Genomic DNA, 12,288 nt, shown 5'->3' with positions numbered 1-12,288 from the left:
GCATTAACAATTGAGAGGAAGCAGTAAACTCACTAATGATGCTACCATTTTTACAATAACGCAACAATAAATCCATGTCGAAATCATCGAAAAACAGTAGCATCAGATGACTTTTTATATGTTGAAAGTAGCATGTCACAAAAACCACTGTGACTTAATCTTTTACTCTGGATTTTACTGTCATTCTGTCTATTTTAGTAGGGTTTTCCTTGTTTAAAAAACCTGCATGCACATGATAACTTGAAGTGTCTGTTGAAATTTAAGCATTAAAAGGAGTTGGCACCAGTTACAGTGAGCACAAACCAGTGGGCTAATTACTGAAAGCATGTGAAATTTGAAATTAAGAGATGCAAGCAATTAAAATGTTGGCTGATGCCTAAGCCTTGACCGACTGAATATTGAATAAGCACTGAAAGCAGTTGAAGTGGAATCGCTGAAAGGCATTTTAACTTTTTCTTTCACTTTCACGTCCTGTAGAGAGTTGAATTTTCAATTAATATGCACTACAAGTAGCTCATGGACTTATAAGCTTGTATGAAATCACTAAAAGCAGTTGAAGTGGAATCACTGAAAGGCATTTTAGCTTTTTCTTTAACTCTGAAGCTCCGTAGAAAGTTGAATTTTCAGTTAATATGCACTAAAAGTAGTTCATCTACTTATGTTTGTATTTACTGAAAGCAGTTGAACTACATTTAAAAAGAAGGGATGAAAGCAACAACACTGTCAAAAAATATCTATGTAGACAAGAGACTGAAAACAGTCATTGCCAAACAACTGTCATTTGAAATGTGAGAGATGCAAGCAGTTTAAATGCTATTTAGTGAGTAAGATAAAAGCAGTTGAAAGGTCAGTTAACTGCAAATGATATAGGCATTTGAAATTTCAGTGAAGTGTCAATGATAGTTTGAGTACATTCACTGTTAAAAGTTGAAGAGTCAGTTTGTATGTACGCAGTCATGTCAGTTGAAATGTTAACTTGTTAATAAAATGTATTAATTGCAATAACAATGTCAGTATGAGGCTGATATATTGGAGAACACTAGGAGGAAGGCACTTCAGGTTCTTGAAATTAAACAGCACCAAGAGCGGGGCAGGTTATGTTTAATGTCATAATAACAGAGCCACACCTCTCCACTAATCATCCCCCCAGATGTTCAGTCAGCTACGCATTCAGAGTGGATGCTATTTCAGCCTGGACAAGCTCACATGTGCAGCCAGTCACTGGGTCATTATTAGATAAACACTTCCAGACAGTCCATGTTTGCACTTAAAATGACCTCCGTTGCGCAGAGGCATCCCGACAGGTCTGCTACGAGAGAAGTGCTTAATGGCCACATCACCTTCACGGTCGGAAAATCTTTCAGACGACAGCGAACATTGAGACAGGAGGATAGAAATAAGCATTAGCAGGGCTTGTCTCCTGCTCTGGGCTCTTTCACAGCCATACTAGAAATAAAGTACAGATTTATGGCGTCCCTCAGGAAAGATATCCGTCTTGTCTGGCGAGAGAGTGGTGGAGGGATCCAGTGCGCACCACAATGCTGTCTCTGCAGACACATAACAGAGCCTTAGCCTCTGCAGCATCGCCATAAATTCAGATTGGGGGGAGAGAATGAAAGGTAAAGATATTCATATATGAACATAAAGGGAGTTGAAGGGAGGAAAACTCAGACAAAAACTCCATTTGCAATGTTGTTTGATGTCAGTTTGAAGCAAACATATTTTTCATTGTGCACTTTGACCTGAAAAGAGTGAAATTGGTATAAAAAAGGAGGTAGAAAATGTTCTTTGCAAGATGTCAGTTTCAACTACATATTTGAAAGTGATCTACAAGTTAGATCATTTCGTAACCACTGTATCATGTATGCCTATTAGCATATGCGCAGGGACTTTGCACATAAACATCGGAAAGTAAAAAGTGTGTAAATGTCCACTGAAAGAAATTGATAATTTTGTTAAAGAGCTGAGGATAGTTAAAGTGTCTGTTGATGTGTAAGCAGTGATAGCATATAAAATGCTACTGTAGCAAGTGGTTAAAATAATGTGTAATGTGTGTTTTGCTTGTGTCAAAGCGGAATAACTAAAACTTGTCTTTTAAATTTAAGCATAAGTAGGACTAAGTCATTGTTTTGCAAGTTACAACTAAGTCTCAAGTCTTTGCACTGAAGTCCTAAACATTGAATTTTGACTCTTAAAAAAGTCATAATATACTCTTCCCCTACTGTTGCGCCATTTTAACAACAGTTATTTTAATTTACAAAAATCATGATAGTTTTTATTTGTTAAAACAAGTTTGTCAAAGCTGTTACATCTCTGTGGGTAATTTGTAATGTTTTGTATACAGCAATTTGTTGGGTTTTTTTGACGATCAAGTAGTTTTTATGCATGTAGAAAATTATGTGACTGGTTCCAAGTTTATGAATTATACACATTTGATGTTTTAATTTGACTTTTCTTTTGTGCTTTTTTTAAATTTTTTCTTACCCTGTTTCTTATTTAACTTAAAATGCTGCTTCCTTGTCCTATTTGTTGACCCATAATGTTCAAGGTGAAAAAAAATAAAATAAAAATCATAGATGTAATTTATTTTACTTGCAGACAGCTTCGAAATGGAAATGTTTGCCAGCCAATCTGTCCTATGACAGAATGTAAGTTGTAGTGTTAACAGAGTCGACAAGCTAGCTTAAATATAATTGTGCACATGTACGTTCAGTTGCACCCTACAGAGCCTCAGGTCAGACATGACAGACGTCAGACTTTAAGAGACACTCCTGGACGCGAGCTTCAGCCCTCGTTATCGACTTCCTTTCACAACTGCCTCAAGTCTTTGAAATTTTACAGTTGCACTGCAAATAGATACACCAAGACAACGCTGACCTTCTCTGGCCATTGTACAGTGTATTAACACCCAGAAACACACACATACCTCAGCGTGGCTTTCCAAAAATAAAACAGATAAGAGGTCTTAAGTAGTGGACTCAGTCACTTCAAGTGGAGGGCTCCAAGAGGTCTAGTGATGTGTGCCTCGAGGCCTATCACACAGCTGAAATTTGACCCAGCTATAACTCAGTTAAACCAATGGAAAGATTAAGGTGGTTCCATATCCAAATATCTCAAGTCTTTCTTTTAGGGTTGCAAATTGTAAGCACTGTCCTGTACAATTTTGCTTATGTCAAACAATAATAAATGTTTTTTTCTTCAGTCAAAACTCACAGCAGCATATTGTAATTACTTTGACAGCATTTCATACCCTATTGATTAATTGATTAAATTTCACACGGTTGATCGAATTCCTAATGACCGATTAATCAATCATTGATAAATTGTATCATCCCCACTTTCTTTAAAATCTAAAAAATCTAATGCTTTTTTACAAAGCAAAAATCCCACCCACAGATATCCCTAAATTGTTATGTATCACCAATATGTGATGTTCAATGCCATCACGAATTTCCTGCACTGTCTTTCAAACTCTATGAAGTCTTGCTTTGTGATTCCACGGTGCATTTGCGGTTTCACAGACACCAAAATCTGACATTTGCTATTATCATTTTCTTATTATTAAACAGGTTACTATGGTAAGAACATCTGAAGTCACATTGTCTACTTCTTGCCAATCATCCATGGGAATAAAATATGCACCAAATAACAAAAACAGACCAAAAAACCTACTACAATGCCAGATAACATTTTTCCTTCTCTTGCCCCTTAATATGAAAGAAACTAACAGTGAGAGGGCTGCACACTTTCCAAACTCATAACTGCAATCACGATTCATTTGTAATTATAGAAATCGATACAGCACCATCTGTTCCTCAGTGATGATGTGACCCTTGAGGCATGTGATGCACCTGAAACCCTGAGACACACGTCTACACTATCTGATTCAAACCGAGCCCCGGGGACAGATAAATACCCAAGTCACACACACACATTCAGAGCATTCAGCTGTTAAATAAACACACATGTGCGTGCCTTAGTGTGATACACAGCACATCTGGTCAGGAGAGAGAGCTACGGCACCAGAAATCTTCATCGATCCCACTTGCCAGGGAATTTTGTTTCCATCCCCAAGCACTGCGGACACCTTCCCAAGAACTGTCATCCTGCAGGACGGGAACACTTAAGGGGATGGAGAGGCAGCGGTGGAAAGCCTGTGTCTCTCCTTTCCCTCCAGAGTCGACACAGTCTGAGGTGAGCCAGCGGAGTGGCGGCTGCCATTGGTGAAGTGAACCAAATGTAGCTGCAGTGATTGGTGCCTGGCAGGATACACCTATTTCCACAGTAAGAGCTGGAAACTCAGTGAACTATGAGATTTGTAGTACAGGTCTTTCATGTTTAAATAAATAAACATGTTACCAACAGCATAGGTGCTAATCTATGGTTGATCTATAAAGAACATTTTGATCAGCCACAGATATTGAATAGATGTATAAACTGACCTTTCATTAAATCCCTCCCCTAAACAGCTTAGCAACTGGACCAAGGTACAACAGGCCTGCCAGGTGTTGGACTCCACATTGCTCCAATGAGAGTGGTACCATGCGCTTTTTTTGCCAACTCTTTTCCAATAAAAGTAGCTAGCACTGGCTCCAAAAGTCGCTAAAAGTCGCCAGATGATGTCATGCACCCATTTGCAAATGACATCATCAAGTATTCATTTGGGATAATAGAAGCATTTTACATTTTGGTGAATTAGGTTTTAAAAAATCCTCAACAAAACATTTGAATGCAATGAGAGCTTTTTCACGTTTCCAATCCACAGAGCAAAAGCGTAAACGTAACCAAAGAATCTCACTACCAGTAAACGTCTGTGGCAAGCAACTTGTATGGGGATGAAATACCATAGCATATAACTGAACACTTTCCCTGTTGGTCTGAATAAGTGTCTAAATTTGTTGCTCTCTAGAAATAAAGTTGCTCAGTCTAGCAAGAAAGACACCAAGTAGGCAACACTGACTATGCATTTCAGAGAACTTTCCCTTTTCTTTTTTAATCTTGTGTACATGTGTCCCTTTTTATTTATCATTTTGTGCCCTATCTCTAAATTCAGATGTTTTTGCAGTACCATGAACGTCGGGGTGTGGATAGTTGATCATTTAATCCGTTCAGAAATGATTAGATTGATTGATGAGAGCAGATGGTGTTGTAGAGTGAGTGAAAGTAAACTTTTACCGGTCTCATTATCACTGCGCCTGCTGTTCTACTGCTCCATCTGTGACAACAGTACGCTCTGTGGTCCGCAAGTGTGGTGCAATGCATAATCAAACAGTAGTGCTCCTAATGAACGGTCCAGCATCAAAAAAAGAAAATCTATTTTTAATTGCAGTGGCCTGTCAAAAATAAATGAATGTGTGGGAAACCCTGCATAGAAACAAACTTGGCAACAGCGGACGTTGGTGGTCTGTGAGGCCTTTAAATACATCAAGACATGTGGATAGAGCATTCTCTTCACTGTACTGGCCTACTAATTTGTTCTGTTTTGCTATTTTTTAAAATGTATTTGTTGTGTCTTGCTTAAAATATACTACACTGCCCCCCTGCTTGTGTGTAAGCTTTCAAAATAAGTGCAAAAACTTGGACAAAATGAATACAGAGTACAGCCCAAAGGCTCGATCCTTATATGTATCCAACATTGAGCATTAATGAGCCTGAAGAATGGAGAGTTTGACAGGCATAGGACCAGTAACTATGGGTGACTCAACGTTAGTTAGACCAACATAAAAACTAGTGAGACACAATCATTAATGGCTACTATTTCTCCTCATTTTTTATTTTTTTCCCTGTATATCTTTTCACTGAATGATCCAAACCATGGTGATTCCTCTTTTCCACAGTTACGTCCTATGAGATTGTATGAATTGCTCATGAGTATTTCTACAAAGAGTTTTTGACGAATTGTCAGCACACACCTGGCAGTACGCTCCCACAGTGTCTCCAGAGATGGTCTGTTCTCTCTCACTTTCTGGCCTTTTCTTCCAGCGACTTCTCATCTACTAAAGCTAATTCAGCAGTCGAGCCAGACTCCATTAAAAATAGAGACAATTCTAAGAAAAGGTCCAAAGACAAGTCAACATGAAACATGTCACATCACTGTGGTTGTGTTCAATACTCACAGTTTGGTTTGGTAAAAGGCTTAGGGTTTAAGTATTATAAAAACAACATGGCATATGACCATTGCCAAAGGATTCAGAGTTGAAAAACTCAAAGTACAAAAGCTACAGTTTCTAATGTGTTAGTGAGAAACGCTTGCAATTTTTAATGTATTTGCATCACTTTTGTGTCTTTATCTGTATCTTTTGTGGTGTTAAACTGTAACAAAATCATGAATACCTGCGGTCTGTAATGCCTCTCACCGACAGCAGATAGTGTCAGAGCTCAAGTCTGAGGTCAACGTCAAGGGCAGAGACCCCAGCTCAAAGTCCTCCATGCTATTAGTGGCTCATCATAAATCACCACTAATTAGATTTTAACCTGGTGCCGGTGGGTTTAAAATAAAGGAAAAGCTGTTGTGGAGGTGTAAATATGCACTTAAGACCCACCACGTGAGACCACCAGGATTAAGCCTCCTGCAAGACTCTGGGTGCTACATTAAGCCTGGCGAGGGTCCATAGACAGGGACATTTTAGCCTCATCTGGCTGAGACAGAGTGATGGACATGGATCCAATTACAGTAGACAGGAAAGTCATAACTCTAACTGTCAAACTTGTTTAGTGACTCCACCAGTGCATTCATTATTCTAGTAATTAATTGGTCATTATTCTGCCAAACATCCCCTGGTTACAACTTATGTGACAGTTTCCTCCTTTGTATAGGCTACTACTTGTTGGTGAGCAGAGCCAAAATGATTTATTTGATTCAGAGCTGCTCAAATCAATACTGCCCAAAACAAAACAGTAAATACACAAAGCTAGCAACTAGACGGTGAACATAACGGAACAATTAGCAGCTGAAGAGCCAGATATTTTCCTGGATGGAGAGCGAAACAGAGCGAAAAGTGGAGTTGGACGACTTTAAACACATGCTAATGTTGCTCTGTGTCTGCTGCGTGTGTAAAAAGGAAACTTTTTGCTATCATGTAAGTCATGTCACCTTTATAAATATAGTTTTCACAACTTTTTCCATTGCCCCCAAGTGGCCAAAAAAATATTAATGCTTTAGCACAAATTCAGTAATGTGCACCATGAAAGCACATTATCAACTGAAATACAGTGTCTCAAAGATAAGAATGCAGAAGCTGCCTTAAGGCCCTACAGCTATTTAAAAGGGGTATTTCTTTTCTTATTTCATATATAACCTATTCGTTAAATATTATGGGTTTTTTTTTATTTTGAATATGAATGTGTGTTTACATTACATACCATATGTTCCTATAAAAAGTGCCGCTGTTCTACATTAGTCATTCCTCTGCTGCAATGACTTGTACAGAGATGCTGAGATGCAGAAGACCCAGAAATGCCGACCAGGTATAAAAGACAGCGTTTTAGACACAGGATGAATACAGGTGTTCAAGCACAGCAGGTATGAGGGAGGGAAAAGGTGTTTTTTGAACATTAGAGCAAGCAAAACTGTTATACTGGGACCCCAAAATACAACATGAACCCAAAAATGAGCATTATAGGTCCCCCTTAATTGAATTTAAATAAAATTACAGGCAGTAAACATTTGGCTTTCGAGGCTTCAGCTGGTTATCCAACATTGTTGGTTGGAGAAAACTAATGCCGGACCTTAGACTGTGTTAAAAATGTGACAGACATTTCAACTAATTTCTAAAAGTACCACGTCTAAATTAAACAACAAAAAAAAGCAAATCTTGAACTAGACTGCCAGTTGATATCCCGACAAAAGTCTTGACAACAGGGATTAAATTAACAGGATGTGGAGTCTACAAGGAAATCTGAGTTGGGACACACATGTGACACGTTCATGTCCAGCTATGGCGACAGAGCACTAAACAAAAAAAAGTCTCAGGTCAGTCTAAGCCCTATTTAACTTGTCGTCCCTGTGTTTGGCCATCCCTGCCTGTTGACAAGGGGACATCCAGGCTAAAATAAGGCTTTGAACAGCAGTATGAGACATGTCCAGTCCTGGTGCTTCTGTCAGTGAGACATTAATCCACACACAGGCTCAGATATTTGTCTCTGTTGTCTGTGAAGGCTGCAAACACACTGTTGTAGGTCTCTCGCGCAGTAATGTGTCCTTTGATAGAGCAGCTCCTGGTAAACTGACAGGAACAAGCTCTCCATCTTGACAGGTGAATAAGCCATCAGGCCTGAGCTCAACTCCCCAAAAGGAAAATGAAACACTCCAACTAGGGCTCTCCACATGATTACCTGGACCCAGACACAACACAGATCCATCAATACTCTGACACATGAACACAGTGCACTTCCTCTCAACCCCAGTAAGAGATCAGTTGCTCTGGATGGGAGCCAGTCAAATCACAGCAATTGCCCCCGCGGCAGTCTGACACCGTGACCAACAGTTGGGAAAAGTGACAGTGACACAGCCAGAGAAACAGCCAACCACTGACAGTGTGTAATGGTAGACAGTAAACATCACCGCTCTGCCTCATCTCCTCCCACGCTTGAAATCAGATCAGACCTCAGCCAATTAAGTAACTGTGAACTGGGACTCGTTTATATTTGGAGCGGATGGTAAAAATAAACCAATCGCTCAGGGCATCATGATTTAATGATGCGTGTATGGAAGCAATTAAGAGACATAATTGTTTGAATTTTTAACAGCCACCGAATCCTTAATATTGAAATTTAAACACCTCTGAATTCAAAGCATTGGAATATTTTACTTTGAAAATCATAAATCTGAATTTGCTCTAAATGTACCTTTTTGAAATTAAAATATGACACTTTTTGATTTGCACTTTAGGAGCTGAATTTTAACATACTTTTTTTTTTCAATGTTCACAAACTTAGATCCAAAAATGCAAGCTGAAAAATAAATAGCAAAATCAGGTACAAACAATTGCACAAAAACTACACAAACTAACTCAATTTTCAATTTTCAAGCCGCTTTCTTGGATCACATGACTGACAGACCATGCTCTGATAGGCGACACATTTTGGGGGGGATAATCAAATTCATCCTTTAAAACAGCAAATCAAGAAATTTCAAAATAGAACAAAAACACTGAGATAGTGTTTAAAATGTCAGTACAAAGAATTCAGTGCCTGCTAAAATTAAAATACTTATGTCTTGTATTTTCTCCCATAGCATGAAAGAGCGCAAACATTACCCTTAAATAAGTATGAACACGGAAACATCAGGATTACACTGGTTTGGTGTTTTGCCCTAACATTTTAATTAAAAGAAAGAAGTTTTCACACATTAGATGGAGGCGGTTGCTAAAACATGACATTCATTTTGATTGTTTAGTGTTGAGCATAGTGCTTAAAGGAGAGTATGGGTAATAATTAAAGACAGGGCTCGTATCAATGGAAAAACTTGTGTAAAATGTTTGGTGTGTGTTGCCCTGTTAGGCAGCACTCTATTTCTGTCGGTGCGTCCTGACAGAGTGAGAGCAGGTGCAGCACAATGAACAACTGTAGTCTCCACAGTCAGTCACTCAGCACTGAATGAATCACACATGGAGCGGCTCTGTAGCCCCAAAATCTTGACTGCTGACACAAGGACAGTTTGCTGATCAAAATGCAAAATCCAGCATAGGTGGAAAGTCTCATTATAAACTGGTAAAATGTACCAGACTGTATTAAATTATTATTACCATAATCCAGAGTTGATTTTCTTACAAACTTGTAATTTTCAAAAGTTTAACTACTTCTCCAAAACTTTAGGAACCTACCTGTATAGGCATCAAGCCTCGAACCGTCAAACGTTTTATCCAATTGATAAAACCATTAAAAAGGTACATCAAAGCAGCATTTAATCACCAAAAGACATTCAACAATACTCATCAGATGAAGCCACATACCTTCTTGATGTAGGGTATCTTCTCAGAAAGCCATTGGGTCTTATTGTTTAAGTGTTTCAGGTGCTTACAGAAGAATTTAGCTAAAAGTCTTTCCTGTGTTGTCCAGAGTCGACTGGTTCCACAGTCTCTGGGAAGGTCAGAGCTCTGGAGGCTTGTGGGACAGGACTACTGGGACATAAAGATAGACTGGTCAAAAGGGCCTGCCAGCTAACACCCCCCACCCCCCATCCCCCATCCCCTCTCTATCTACGAGCCTCCTTTGGGGCGCATGTGTTGTGGCTAGATCCACAGCAGGCATGAACACGAGGGGTGGGTGGGTTAGTGATAAATTTAGAACGGTGCTTTCCCACTCCATCAGCGTCAGGCCAGATCAATCAAATGACGAAAGTGACAAGTGAAGCTAATCAAAAAGGGGGATGTGGGAAGCTAAGATGATGGAAGATGGCCATTAAACCCTGGCACATTCAAAAGCTAAAAATTAAGGAATTACCATTGTAAAATACCGCGTAGTGAAGTTAACAAACACTGAAGCTACAGTCCAGGCTCTCCTAAATATTCTGGCATTTGAGATTTTTTTTTAATATGTCCTAATTTATCTGGTGTGGTCACAAAACACTCTTTAGATATTTGCTGAAATCATCAGTCTGTCATCGAAACGTTTATCAATTAAAAATGTGGTTGGTTAATCTCTTTAAACAGATTTTCACCATGAATGCAGTTTTTTTTTTATTTAAAAGAAAAAGAAAACTATTAAAGCTAAATTGTTTTCACACAATAGGCAATGGGTTGTGAGTAGGACTGGGCAGTATGGCATTAAAATATTATTGCGATATTTTATGGCACTATTGCACAATATTTTTAAATGTCCTTTAGACTAATGTTTACTACTAAAATAAAAAATAAATAAACGAACTACAGTTACAATAAAGTTATATAAAGTACAATGAAATTCAATTAAGTATCTACTGTCAAATAATAAAGTGGAATACACTACTGTTACAAAAGCATTTAGGGAAATATAGTTATAAGGAAGTCAAATAAAGTATTTTTATAGTGGAAAAAAAAAAAAAGACTAAGACTTTTTTTAACAGATACCACCAGGAGTCATTCACTGTTAGCAGGCAACAAAGTAATAGTTCTAAGGTTGAAATATTATTAATATTTCAAAGTTGCACTGGTGCTTCATGATCACAAAATGTGACTAAATAGTCATGATCGGAGCTCGGCGGACAGAAAAACACAAGGCCTCACCTGCTCACTCTACTGCTAGTACCACTCATTACATTAGACTGCTACCGTAGGAGTGTTTAACTTGATGATTTATTCACTGTAAGCTGGAAACAAACTAACAGCTCTCCAGTTCATATATTAATTGCATTTGCAAACCGCAGTAGTGCATCATGGTCACAAAATGTGACTAAATAGTCACGGCCTGGAGCTCTGCAAAAGCACTGCTTTGAGTGTGTGTCTATGAGAGGCAGAGAGCCGTAGGAGAAAAGAGGAAACCAAAATGCCTGTGGCTTATAAAAATGACGTGACAATTTATACTTGATTTTTGCAATGTAGTCATTTTATACATCATGGAACAAGCTGTAATACCTGGAGTATAATCGATACATCACCTACCCCTAGTTCTGAGATGGTATTTTGGTCAATGTGTTCTGACCTCCCACATGGACAGTTTAAACAGGATTTCATCAATACTACTCAGACTAAAGGAGGGAAAATAGCGCGCCACTGATACCAAAATGTTGCCTACAGGCTCTGCATATTATGCAGGTATCTCTTCTCTGATGACTAACTAGGGTTGTTGTCGCTCCCCCTAAGCAACAGTGGCATCACACAACTCTCATCATGGCCATGTGTAGGACTTACCATCATGAGTAAACTGTGTGAAGTATGTGGAGTGTCCCTGACTTAAGTTAGAATGTAACTTGCTTTTTATGGAAAATGTTCCAAATTAAATCCAGTGGGAAAACCCCATTTAAGGACTTTGACTTTTAACTTTTGACAGCACTCAATCTTTCTGAAATAGATCTCTGTTAGTCTCTGGGGTCAAATCGACTGTCAGGCCAATAATGCCGCTAAATAACACAAAATGGCACCATACAAACAAACAATGTACCAGTTACAGATTGAAAAACCTGATGTTTGATACACAACACAGTAAGTGTTTGCTTTATAAGTCAGTTAAATCATTTTCTATGATCTGTTCCATTATCTCATTCTGAAATATATTAACTTACTGGGAAAAACTGAACATGTGTCGTGAAGTCAGTGTTGTAAATCACATTCCAATTTAATGTCCATAAAATACACATATTTAATCATTCAC

The sequence above is a fragment of the Plectropomus leopardus genome, chromosome 21 (genome assembly GCF_008729295.1).
Source record: "Plectropomus leopardus isolate mb chromosome 21, YSFRI_Pleo_2.0, whole genome shotgun sequence".
NCBI classification, from domain to species: domain Eukaryota; kingdom Metazoa; phylum Chordata; class Actinopteri; order Perciformes; family Serranidae; genus Plectropomus; species Plectropomus leopardus.
Note: the sequence above shows the minus strand (reverse complement) of the source record.